At 40.8% G+C, this 11,625-nt stretch overlaps 1 protein-coding gene across 1 annotated transcript in view; it reads left to right on the top strand.

Annotated features, from left to right (window-relative positions):
• The first annotated feature begins 378 nt into the window (after window positions 1–378).
• Window positions 379–11,625, top strand: part of LOC106573348 (leucine-rich repeat-containing protein 4C) — a 180,749-nt gene continuing 169,502 nt past the window's right edge. The window contains exon 1 of the mRNA XM_014148319.2: window positions 379–2,197. The gene's annotated coding sequence lies outside the window, so the exon portion shown is untranslated. The remainder of the gene's footprint in view (window positions 2,198–11,625) is intronic.

Raw genomic sequence — 11,625 nt, 5'->3', positions numbered from 1 at the left:
ATGGACTGTCTATTCAAGTGTAGCTAGCTGGTCAGATGCCTCAAATATTGTGAGTGTGTTAGTTTTGATGACTCCACTTTGCTGAATTATGTTTGCTAAAATGGGTTTGATCTTGAGTCGTGTCTGTTTGCATAATATGCAATAATATTGCTATAACCATGCAGGACATTCAGATGGCGAAATTCTTGCTTCCAAAAATGGACCCGTAGTCTACCCGGCTGCCCGTGGCTCTGATGGTGTCATAGAGGGGGAGGGGGAGTCGGTAGGTGGCAGTCGTGTCCCATCTCCCTCCCTCCTTCCCTCTTTCTTGCTCTCTAACACACACACACACACAAATTCCTAAGTCTTACACGCACTGGAGCACAAGCGCGCTTACACGCACCCATATTACCCCCAGACGCATCGCTCCTTATGACATCAACTGATAATGCAATTGACCAATCAGTGGGTAGATGATGGCAGGAAACGTGATAATTGTATTTCACCCATCAAAAGTAAGAACGGGTGCGAGGGGAAAATATAGGGGGACGCCACACATGAATGCGCTTTAAAGGAGATATGTTGAGCCAGTATAGAGGGAGTATTTCTGGCATTAACTGCAGCATCCGCGCCTCTGATAGCAGCATCAATCCACCAGCACTGACTGGCGGAATACTGATGGTCTTGTTCTGAGTTAGGGAGGAAGCCAGTCCAGTGTGGGTGTGAGTCTGTCATCTCGCTGCAATTTAAGAAAACAATACTTCCCAGCACTGCACACTGTCTAGTGTCTAGCTCCGAACTTGAGCATGCATATGATTTATATGAGCGTTCACAAATGCATTGCGTATTTGAATTTGAGGTTGGAGTTTGGTGGATGTAAACGTATTCTTAGCCTGGTGATTTGTGGTCAGTATTGCCCATCATCTTAAACGCGCAATTTGAGTTCCTGAGGAGCGCGCGCCGAGGATCATCACCAGGTGGATCTTCGTTTCCTCTTGTGAGATATCAGTGAATTGGCTGTACTGGGGAGTCTCTGAGATGTGTATAGAGCCTGAGCGCAGAGAGAGGAGTCGATGATTGCTGTGGATGAAAACTGACAGGTGTAGCTTGTGGAACAAACGGCTCTCGAGATGCGATGAGAAGTCGGGACACGAAACCTTTGGAACTATAAGAATACTATAGCGTATGCTATGACATTTTGCATTTGATTGAAGAGTCACAGATCAAGGAAGGATGTTTTCGTGGTGAACAAGGCTTTAACGCATCTATGTGGTCTTTATAGGCTCCTTCTATAAGGAGACCTGCTGGATTTCCCACCTGACGCGCAGCAGTAGTTCCTACATCAAACATACAGTAGCCTATGGAAATCGATAGAGGAATCTATCAGAAGACAAAGATAAGCCTGACGACTTTATCATTCTTCGCCTCATCCACCTGACGAATTCATATGCTAGCATCTCTGAGATCCAATCCTACGACAATCAATACGGAGGCAAAGAGAAATAAGAATATTGAAATCCGCACTGGGTTGTGAGTTGAAATCTAATCAGATTCCTGGGGGGTTGCAAAGTAGCAAGGGACTGAAGAGGGAGAAAAAAGTTCTAGCTAAAAGTGTGACACCGGAATGACAACCATCAGCCACTTCACGTTTGCTCAATATGTGGATGAGCCGTAGATTATGACGAGGTTTCAGGATGTTATCAATCTGGGGGTCCACGGCTGCGTGAGACTGTGTCGTTAGTAGTCTGGCTCTGAAGAGGTTGGTTGTTTGTTTTATTGAAAATTAAAACATGAAGGGTGGATCTGGGAAGAGTTCAGATTTCTCCTAAATTCCTCACTGATAAACGAAATGGCACCGGACTGTGACAGATATATATATCGCTCTGCATTTAACCATTAGTTTCAACGGTGGCCCTTGTGGGTGCCTTCGTATATTTGCGTCTTGAAACATTTGAATGGGAATGGATAAATTGACTCTATCGTTGTTGTGCAAGTCCGAACACTCAACCGATTGATACTAATTGATGGATTAAACGCTACATCGTTTACAATGTGGGGACCGGATAAACTGTGTGAAAGTATCACAACGGAGTCTGACAAATTGCTTGAGAATTGCGGATGTAGCCTATTTTCGATGCAGTTTTCGAGGGCAAGGAGCTGAAGAGGGAACTGTCGTTGTTTGAATCATATCTGCTAACATCAGCATCTTTGGTGACAAGTAAGTTATATGTGTTTATTTGTTTAATTGAATTGATTCCTAAATGGCACCGACACCTTGCCCACAGTGTTTTACGGTTCTAGCTGAAGTCTATTGGTAACCTTATAGACTATTTCAAATCAGTGTTCCTTTGCTGCTCTATCCCACTTTGCCTTATTGTCTTACTACAAGCAACCAATAGCACTTCATCAACGAGGGCATAGCCTGAAAGCTTCATCTGACGTCATCGGACAAAACAGCTCATTTTTGTGTGATGTGATGAATGGACCATTCGATTTGGCGTGTGTGTGTGCGTGTGTGGAGGGCGCATAGAACTGCTTGTCGATTCAGCCTTTATTTTACTAACCTTGAAGATAAAGACTGCAATATCTGTTCATGCGATGCTGATACGATGCTGACAGGCTACTGATCATAATGTGTGAAGCGGCTGGTTGACTCCGTCGTAGTGGTGATGCAGTCTGTTGCAGCATCCCATGCTGTATTCGGACCGTTGCACTTCAGCATCTATACCTAAGGCCTAATAACATCCATAATGTTTAATATTTTTTTGCCGATTAGAATATTTATGGTAGGAAGCCCACCAAAGCTATTTGCAGAGCACATTGCAGTGCAATGGACTTTAAACTGTTGTATTTCTAAGGCTCACCGCATGCGCCCTGGAGAAAAGCCCAACGTATGAGCACCGCCATATATTTGAGAATTATGTTGCAAGAACACTATAGGGCTGCAGCTTATGCACTTTAATTTAGACCTAACCATGGAGGTGTAATGTATTTTTTAATGCTGAGGTGCTGCGCTCTAATGTATGCTCGAGTAAAGACTAGTTGGCTCGCTTTTGCCGACCGCGTTGCAGTTCGCTCAGTGCTGGCATTGAGGGAGCTGAAATTACAAGCTTTGTCTGCTCATTGAGGCCGCTATGCAGTCTGTTGGCAAGAAAGAAAGTAGCATAATGTGTGGTATACACTGTGTACAAAACATTAACAACACCTGCTCTTTCCATGACATAGACTGACCAGGTGAATCCAGGTGAAAGTTATGATCCCTTATTGAAGTCACTTGTTAAATCCACTTCAATCAGTGTAGATAAAGGGGAGGAGACAGGTTAATTCCTTAGAGTCTAAGACGTTGCGGGGGGGGGGTACTAAACTGACATGTTGAATTGTTTGTAGATGGTCATACTATGGATCATTCGGCTATTTGACTTTGAATTTTAGGACAAATTTCGGTCTAAAAACAATATTTATTTTGGCCTTTTCTACTAAAGCCCATAGATACGCATTGGATAACACATTCATAAATTGAAAAAAGGACGGTTTAATGAGAAACACGGTTTTGAAGTGTATGTCCTAAATGTAGGAGATTTTTTAAAAACTCTAGAAATATATTTATTTTTTACACATTTAACCTCCCTTTTTTTGGAGGTAGGAACAAAATGACCTTCATATTTCCATAAGTTTTTTTAAACCAGTATTTTTTTAAACCGGTATTCTGGTGACACTTGTGGGGTTTGTAGCAAAACGGAGAACACCATTGTGTTCCTGAGAATCGCTCCTTTCCACAGTGGGGTCCCATTAGTTTGTAGCCCAAACGGTTCCGATGCTACCAGACAGACGTTGGCCCATCAACAGTACCAACTTCAGATGAGTCTCCTGACACTTGTGGGGGTCATAGAGCAAAACAGAGTGTGTAGGTCAAACCGTTCGGAGGCTACAGACGTTTTCGTGAGAAGCCCAATTTCCGTGATGTCTCATGGTCTGACAAAAATCGCTCTAGCTCTTCCACCTTTCACTGCAGATGCGGAAGTGCGATACTCCCCCCCCCCCCCCAAAAAAAAAAGTATATCTCTAGCTTAAACTGACGGATTTTGATGGGGATTCTTTTATGTCTCAAAACAAATGTAAATGTTGAATTACTCTGCCATTTTTAAAGTAATGTCCCCCTCGTCCTTGACTTTTCCGAAATAAGTCTATATAACACTGTTGTTATTAGAATCTAAATATCACAAACAGAATTGGAGTTATAACCAGTTTTAGAAGGGGATGTAATTGCTTGAATGATTTTCCCCAGTCTGCTCCGCTCCTTCTCCAATAGTTGAATGTGACATTCCCAGTTGATAAACACCCCGATAATTGCCTCGAAACTGTACCTAAACTATACTGAAACAAATTTTACACATATACTGATACACCAGAATAAATAAATTAAGTATAGTATGATGGGGAGAATGGGTGAGTTGATGAGTGAGGGGAAGCGAACAATGCATAATTATGTAATCATCAATTGTGAATGAAGAACAGGGTGGGTCTTTCTATTGTATTCATCTATTCTAATTATAATCTGAAAACGGTGTAGCCGATATCAGTCCACCGAATCTAAGCAGATGTATTTGTCTACTTTAGGCCTACTTGGAGTAGGCTACACAGTGAGAGTGTGCATCATTTACAATGGCAAGACCAAGACGAATGGATACACATGCTGCGTAAGCGTTGTTACAAGATCTGAATGAAAACGACTCAAATGGCGGGGAAGAAATGGATCATGACATATGTATTATTCTGATTCATGCTGAACGGCTTTCCATATCTGGGAAAGGATCAATATCGGACAGCAGGTGAGCGAGTGTCGGATAATGGCTGTGCTAGGTGAAATGAGGAACTCGCCGCTGGCCTGTTGCTGTGTTCTACAACATGCTTGACTTGGCTGCTATCAACGCATGTGTTTTTCAAGCAGTGCATGAATAACACCCATGAGCAGAAGAGACTGCATCATGAGTCTGGCACACGGGCTACGTGAGAGACATATGAGGGCCAAGGCAGCAGCAAAGATTCCACGTGAGCTATTGCGCGAGCCAAATTGCGCACAGCTACCAGGATGGAGAAGCTGCAAGGTGGGCAGATGCAATCGGAACAGAAACCGGACACCTGTTTCAGCTCCAAGTCACTTGTTTGTTGGAAGTGTTGAAATGAAGTGAAAGTGACAAAGATTTGTTGTGACTGCTAGGACAAGGGATAACAGCATAATGAAATCAATTATTGTGTGAAGACGCACACCATACTGCAATCACAATCGACACTTATATTCATTGTAATGTCATTATTGGTTTTTGTTGATTTTCACTATTCACAAGCATGCTTGGCGCCTATACTGATATTTAGGCTACTGATATTTTCTTCATTCAATCAAACAAATGTATTTATAAAGCCCTTTTTACATCTGTAGATGTCACAAAGTGCTATACAGAATCCCAGCCAAAAACCCCAAACAGCAAGCAATGCAGATGTTGAAGCATGGTGGCATCTACAGATGTAAAAAGGGCTCGGAAAAACTCCCTGGAAAGGCAAGAACCTAGGAAGAAACCTAGAGCTGAACCAGGCTCTGAGAGGTGCCCAGTCCTCTTCTGGCTGTGCTGGGTGGAGATTCTAAGAGTACATGGCCATTTAAGGCCAAATTGTTCTTCAAGCTGTTCAAAACTTCATAGATGACCAGCAGGGTCAAATAATAATTGACCGCGTGTCTTGCGGTTTGGGTATTTTGTTGTGTTTCAATGCACAATTCATAGTTGTAACAAAGGCACTCCACAAATACAAAATTCTATTTTCAGTGATTTTTCAGTTTTACATATAGCCTACAGTAACATAAACACATGAATAGTGTGTTATGTTCTTTCCAATATTGACATTTGATATTCTAATGTTTCCAAAGACCTTCATAAACACTACCAAATACATTAGCACAAGTTCTAAGCCTGGCCTTTGTAACCTCATTTTTGTGAAAATGGCCTTTGAATTATTTGGTACCTACTGGAGAGCCCCTCTTTGTCTTCACCCATTCAGCATCGTTCACACCCTCTTAACCTTAACCTCTTACATCTAGACGTTCCGCTAGCGGAACACCTGCTCCAATATCCAATGATAGGCGTGGCGCGAATTACAAATTCCTCAAAAATACAAAAACTTCAATTTTTCAAACATATGACTATTTCACAGCATTTTAAAGACAAGACTCTCCTTTATCTAACCACACTGTCCGATTTCAAAAAGGCTTTACAGCGAAAGCAAAACATTAGATTATGTCAGAAGAGTACCCAGCCAGAAATAATCAGACACCCATTTTTCAAGCTAGCATATAATGTCACAAAAACCCAGAAGACAGCTAAATGCAGCACTAACCTTTGAGGATCTTCATCAGATGACACACCTAGGACATTATGTTATACAATACATGCATGTTTTGTTCAATCAAGTTCATATTTATATCAAAAAACAGCTTTTTATATTAGCATGTGACGTTCAGACCTAGCAAACTTCCGGGGAATTTACTAACAATTTACTAAATTACTCACGATAAACCTTCACAAAAAGCATAACAATTATTTTAAGAATTATAGATACAGAACTCCTCTATGCACTCGATATGTCCGATTTTAAAATAGCTTTTTGGTGAAAGCATATTTTGCAATATTCTAAGTACATAGCCCAGCCATCACAGGCTAGCTATTTAGACACCCGCCAAGTTTAGCCTTCACCAAAATCAGATTTACTATTACAAAAGTTTGATTACCTTTTGTTGTCTTCGTCAGAATGCACTCCCAGGACTGCTACTTCAATAACAAATGTTGGTTTGGTCCAAAATAATCCATCGTTATATCCGAATAGCGGCGTTTTGTTTGTGCGTTCCAGAAACTATCCGAAATGGTAAATCAGGGTCGCGCACATGGCGCATTTCGTGACAAAAAAATTCTAAATATTCCATTACCGTACTTCGAAGCATGTCAACCGCTGTTTAAAATCAATTTTTATGCAATTTATCTCGTAAAAAAGCGATAATATTCCGACCGGGAATCTCCTTTTCGGCAAACAGAGGAAAAAACACAAAGACGGGGGCGGCCAGTGCACGCGCCTAAGCCCACAGTCCCTTGATCGGCCACTTGAGAAAGGCGATAATGTGTTTCAGCCTGGGGCTGGAATGACGACATTCAGGTTTTTCCCGGGCTCTGAGAGCCTATTGGAGCTGTCGGAAGTGTCACGTTACCGCCGAGATCCTTTGTAATTGAATGAGATGTCAAAGAAAGACAATAAATGGTCAGACAGGCCACTTCCTGTAAAGGAATCTCTCAGGTTTTGACCTGCCATTTGAGTTCTGTTATACTCACAGACACCATTCAAACAGTTTTAGAAACTTTGGAGTGTTTTCTATCCAAAGCCAATAATTATATGCATATTCTAGTTACTGGGCAGGAGTAGTAACCAGATTAAATCGGGTACGTTTTTTATCCAGCCGTGAAAATACTGCCCCCTAGCCATAACAGGTTAAGCCCCACTTATCACTTGATCCGAGCGTTCTGTCCTGACAACAGCAGTCAAGCACCCAAGTTATCTTGATCTTAGCTTGCTAGCTACTTCTAGACACAAATGAGAAAACAGCTCCCTGACCATTTTACTCGACCTAGCAGAGCTGGATAGGCTGTTTTTATATTATCCAGAGCGTTGGTGACTGCAACGGTGCTGCTGGCAACAATTTACGCTTTTTTTGCCAACGTTTACTGGCACCGGCCATATTCAACGGGTGTTGAGCGTTCCTAAATTCGTCAGTTATTCTGCGCTCTGGCACACTAAGACAAGAGTGCCCTGAAATTGGGGTAGATAGCCAGAGCAAATTTACCAGCTACATCAATCAACAGTTGTCGCAGTAACATTCTATTGAAATGTTTACTTGCATAGTAGAGTCTTTTGTTAATGCATGTAGCTAGCTAGCTAGGTAGACAATGAACCATAATCCAAACTCATGACATTACTACACTGCATTCATCTGCAGCTAGCTAACCAACCAGGTTTAATGTTAGCTAGCTAACGTTAGGCTAGAACGAGCAAAGCAAATGGCTCTGAGATACAAATAATATTACTACACAGATCATACAAGTAACGGTAGCTAGCAAGCCAGCCAGCTAACGTTAGCTAGCAAGCCAGCCAGCTAACGTTAGCTAGCCAGCTAACTGTAAACTTTAAATTGAAATTAAAATGACTTTCTGTCAAAATTAGAAACGTGGGATATCTGAAAATGTAACTATTTTAGACTTTCTTACCTGTACACATCATGGATGGATGCTTCTCCCTGTCACAGATGCCATGGTTGCCCTTAGTTTGATTGAAGATGGAGAAAACACCTGTTTCTGGATTACATCTCCTTAGCTATCATACTCTAATTCCACTGATTTCAAAACTCGGTCCTCCAGAATCTCATCTTTCGGCATGTCCGACACACTCATTATCTCAGACAATTATGGCTAGCGGGAAGGTTGTTTGCTTTTTCTGTGGCTAAACCAACTAGGCTCATAATTTAACAATTTTATTCGTATTTACAGATGGCATAACATTTTGTTATTAAAACCTCTTACAACACCAATCCCATTAGCGGGATTGAGTTTGACAATAGCCAGTGAAAAATCAGAGCGCCATATTCAAAACCACAAATCTAATAATTTCTATTTCTCAAACATAGGACTATTTTACACCATTTTATAGATACACTTCTCCTGAATCGAACCACGTTATCTGATTTCAAAAAGGCTTTACAGGGAAAGCAAAACATTAGATTATGTTAGGAGAGTACATCGACACAAATAACCACACAACCATTTTCAAAGCAACTACATGCATCACAAATACCCAAAACACAGCTAAATGCAGCACTAACCTTTGACGATCTTCATCAGATGACACTCCTAGTACATCATGTTACACAATTCATACATTTTTTTGTTCGATAAAGTTCATATTTATATACAAAAACAGCATTTTGGCGCGTGACGTTCAGAAAATATTTTCCCTCAAATCCTGCCGGTGAATCAGCGCCACAATTTACAAAAATACTTGTCATAAACATTGATAAAATATTAAATTGTCATTCAAAGAATTCTAGATGAACATCTCCTTTATGCTAACGCTGTGAAAGATTTCAAAAAAGCTTCACGAGGAAAGCACTCTTTGCAATAATCTGAGTACTGAGCTCAGAAAAATACACTAGGCTATACAGATAGCCGCCATTTTGGAGTCATCTAAAATCATAAATTGCATTAAAAATATTCCCTTACCTTTGATGATCTTCATCAGAAGGCACTTCCAGGAATCCCAGGTCCACAATAAATGTTGTTTTGTTGGAAAAAGTTCATAATTTATGTCCAAATAACTCCTTGTTGTTCGCGCGTTCAGTTCAGCTACTCCAAATGTAGGAAGGTCACGGACAATGTCACGACGAAAAGTAAAAAAAAGTTGTATTTACGTTCGTTCAAACATGTCAAACGTTGTAAAACATCAATCTTTAGGGCCTTTAGAACGTGAAGATTCAGTAATATTTCAACCAGACGGTTCCTGTGTCTTGAAAAAAGTTTTGGAACAGAGGATCCTCCCTCGTGAACGCGCACCAATGAAGTGATGTCCTTCCCTGGGTGACCAACTTCCCAGCCTTCTCATTCGGTCTCTGTTCATCGTAGACGCCTCAAACAACTTTGTAAAGATGGTTGACATCTAGTGAAAGCCTTAGGAAGTGCACAATTATTACTACGTCACTGTGTGTTCAATAGGAAACGACTTGAAGAGAGCCCATGCATCCAGATTTCCACTTCCTGGTAGGATTTCTCTCAGGTTTTTGCTTGCCATATGAGTTCTGTTATACTCACAGACATCATTCAAACAGTTTTAGAAACTTCAAAGTGTTTTCTATCCAAATCTACTAATAATATGCATATCCTAGCTTCTGAGTTTGAGTAGGAGGCAGATTAATATGGGCACATATTTTTTTCCGAAATTGTCAATACTGCCCCCTATCCTTAAAGAGCTGTGAGAAGTTTTAAGGTACATGCAAGTGTACATGTTCCGGAAGGCATTTCTGTCCAAAAAAACACATTTTGATAAAAAAGTAGTGACCCGCAACATATGCCTAGTTTCCTGAAATGAGTCACATATATGCACAGCACACTCATCAGGGTTATGGATGATGCTCTCTGCTGGTGCCACTAAGATAAGTTACTGTTTGCTCAAGTTGAGAATTTTGATAACCAAAAGACAGATTTTGCTCTTTTTATTGTCTTCTCTTTACAGCAGCCATTTGCTTTCCAAACTATGATTTCCCACAATGAAATGGGGGGTAGAGGAGAGACAAAACACAGGATGTTAAGACACTGCATATACTGTATGACTAAGATCATTTTTTATTAGTTTAAAAATCAAAACTTTGAGAACGGGGAATGGGAACAATATCACATTAATAACATGGCATTCTCTCACCCTCGGCTTGCAGGCATGTTCCTGCTAATGTCAAATATGTAGGCATACTAGCCCACAAAGCAATACAGTGCTAGGCGCGGCACAGCGAGAGGAGCTTTCCACCGACCGGTGCTGCATCAAGGTGAGAGCTTTTCTCAGCAATGGCTCGCATAGCTGTCCATGGTCCTTAAATCGTTTCTTTATGTGCTCAGTTTTATTATCCACAATCTTGTGTTCACTAATTTAGTTACATAAAAAGCATGAGCTGGCGCACACCCAAAGAAAATTATTTAGTGTAGAGGAGCTGACTAACGATAAATAAACTATAAGCTATAAAAACAAAGAGAGTCACACACTCCATATGTATAAACTCCTAGTAATTTATTGGGTAATACACCAACGTTTCGGCGTCACTGTACCTTCTGACCCTGAAGAAGGCACAGTGATGCCTTCAGATGCTCACTCACTCACTCTCTCACACACACGCACTCTCTCACACACACACACACCAATTGTAAATATGCAGTGCCTACAAAGAAATGTGCACGCTGTTCACAACAGGTTTTTTGCAGGCTTTTTTTACAAACAGCCATGAGTTAAATTAACTAAAGCTGCAGTGATACTGCTTGTATGCAACCATCTAATCTAGGCCTATGGAAAGGGAGACGTTGATAATTTTGATAACTGAAAACAGATTCATTTTTTCATTTTCTTCTCTTTCCAGCAATAGCCCTTTGTTTTCCAAATTATGTTTTCCCATGATTGTATTTGTTTTATTGTGTTATGCCTGGCCCTATTTTAGCTGCTTTCCACTGACATTCACAACTCAACAATCATCGATTTGATATTTGCAGTGCACATTGCCCAAGTTGCGGGCCTTCCAACTGCAGGCTATGCGCTTGAGATTTTTTTTTTTTAAGAAGCTAATGATCATATGGGGCCAAATCAACTAGCCTATTTTGAATGATACATTTTTGTTCTGTATAGACATGAGTAATTAAATAATGTTGGCAATTTTAATTACATTTACTTTGAATTAAATTGCCTATTGCCCTGCGTTTCCCCCTCTTTCTCTCCCCCTTGTGGTGAATATCAAGTGATCTGGAGCAGTGCTCGGCAACATCTTCCACTTGTACTTTATATTAATTTACAATTCTAAACTTGGCA

This window comes from Salmo salar, chromosome ssa16, assembly GCF_905237065.1.
Source record: "Salmo salar chromosome ssa16, Ssal_v3.1, whole genome shotgun sequence".
NCBI classification, from domain to species: domain Eukaryota; kingdom Metazoa; phylum Chordata; class Actinopteri; order Salmoniformes; family Salmonidae; genus Salmo; species Salmo salar.
This window is presented reverse-complemented; position numbering and strand designations above follow the sequence as displayed.